This window comes from Neophocaena asiaeorientalis, unplaced genomic scaffold, assembly GCF_003031525.2.
Source record: "Neophocaena asiaeorientalis asiaeorientalis breed wild unplaced genomic scaffold, Neophocaena_asiaeorientalis_V1.1 scaffold15, whole genome shotgun sequence".
NCBI classification, from domain to species: Eukaryota; Metazoa; Chordata; class Mammalia; order Artiodactyla; family Phocoenidae; genus Neophocaena; species Neophocaena asiaeorientalis.
The window spans coordinates 13340267-13342046 of record NW_020185328.1 but is presented as its reverse complement, the minus strand read 5'-3'; the positions used below and the strand labels follow the sequence as shown (position 1 = coordinate 13342046).

Here is a 1780-nt window from a genome sequence, read left to right as displayed (position 1 = left end):
GGATGAGCCCTCACCTTCCTGTCACTGGGGTCCTTCACTTCACCCTCCTCCAGGTCATCATCATCGATCTCTCCATCGTCGATCTCTCCGTCGTTGTCCTCTTTTCTCACTGGCGGCCTCCACGGGCTCCCTGTCCTCCATGCCGCAGACGCCCGCCTTCCCGTCCTTCCCCGGAGCCCCTTCTCTCCTCTCCTCGTCATCCTCGGGCCCGGCCTTCTAGGTGTCGTCCTCCTGCGTGGCGGGGGTGGGCTCCTTGGGGACCTCCTCATCGTAGTCTAACTCATGCTTGTCCAGGTCCCTGGTGACCGACGAGGCCTCGTCCCTCAGGTCGCTGGTGCAGTCTTCCTTCCCCTGGTACCCCTCAGCCTGTGGGGGCCTGGCCGGGCCTCCGCTTGGCTCCTGAGCCTCAGAGTCCCGGTCCTCCTCATCGGAGCGACTCTCCTCTTCCTCCTGGCTCAGTCCCGGGGCGACGTTCTCCTTGTCCTCCACATCAGAAGCCCTCCCCCCGCCCCATCCAGATCCTGCTTAGACCCACTTTCCCTCAGGATGCCATTGTCGGAGAGCCCCTGCTGCTCCCCTTCTTCATCCTCTGGAGAGCAAGGGTTCCAGTCAGGGCTCTCAGCCACATCCATTAGTATCCACGGTTCTCAGCACAAGGGCAGAGAAGGCACCACGGCTTCGCAGGTGTCAGGGCAGAACAGAAAAGACATCCCTCAGCCCTTCCACTCCTCACAGGCTCCAGCCTGAGGCGCGATGCAGGCGGAACAAACGGGCTCCACTTCCCGAGGGGGCCGGCCATTGTGCGACGTCATCAGGCCGCAACGGTTGTCTGCGGGCCGGCGGGCTTCCCTCGCTTGCCACACCCTCTGTCCGCTTCCTTTGAGCCTCCGCGCAGCCGCCTCTGTGTGGCGGCGCCCCCACGGTGCACCTCTTTTTCTCTTCTTCTTCTGGGACTCTTATAATTCGAATGTTGGTGTGTTTAATGTTGTCTCAGAGGTCTCTGAGACTGTCCTCAATTCTTTACATTCTTTTTCCTTTATTCTGCTCTGAGTAGTTATTTCCACTATTTTATCTTCCAGGCCACTTATCCATTTTCCTGCCTCAGTTATTCTGCTAATGATTTCTTCTAGAGAATTTTTAATTTCATTTATTATATTGTTCATCATTGTTTGTTTGCTCTTTAGTTCTTCTAGGTCCTTGTTAAACGTTTCTTGTATCTTCTCCATTCTATTTCCAAGATTTTGTATCATCTTTACTATCATTACTCTGAATTCTTTTTCAGGAGACTGTCTATTTCCTCTTCATTTGTTTGGTCTGGTGTGTTTTTACTTTGCTCCTTCATCTGCTGGGTATTTCTCTGTCTTCTCATTTTCCTTAACTTACTGTGTTTGCGGTCTCTGTTTTGCAGGCTGCATGTTTGTAGTTCCCGTTGTTTTTGGTGTCTGCTCCCAGTAGGTAAGGTTGGTTCAGTGGGTTGTGTAGGCTTCCTGGTGGAGGGGACTGTTGCCTGTGTTCTGGTGGATGAGGCTGGATTTTGTCTTTCTGGGTGGCAGGACCGCATCTGATGATGTGCTTTGGGATGTCTGTGAACTTATTAGGATTTTAGGCAGCCTCTCTGCTATTGGGTGGGTTGTGTTCCTGTCTTGCTAGTTGTGTGGCATGGGGTGTCCAGCACTAGAGCTTGCTGGTCTTTGAGTGGAGCTGGGTCTTAGCATTGAGATGGAAATCTCTGGGAGAGCCTTCACTGATTTATAGTACTTGGGACCGGGAGGTCTTTGGT

General features: G+C 53.3%; 1 pseudogene; it reads right to left on the bottom strand.

Moving 5' to 3' along the window:
- Nucleotides 1-216: 216 nt before the first annotated feature.
- Nucleotides 217-632, bottom strand: LOC112392751 (zinc finger CCCH domain-containing protein 18-like; annotated as a pseudogene).
- Between the last annotated feature and the right edge of the window lie 1148 nt (nt 633-1780).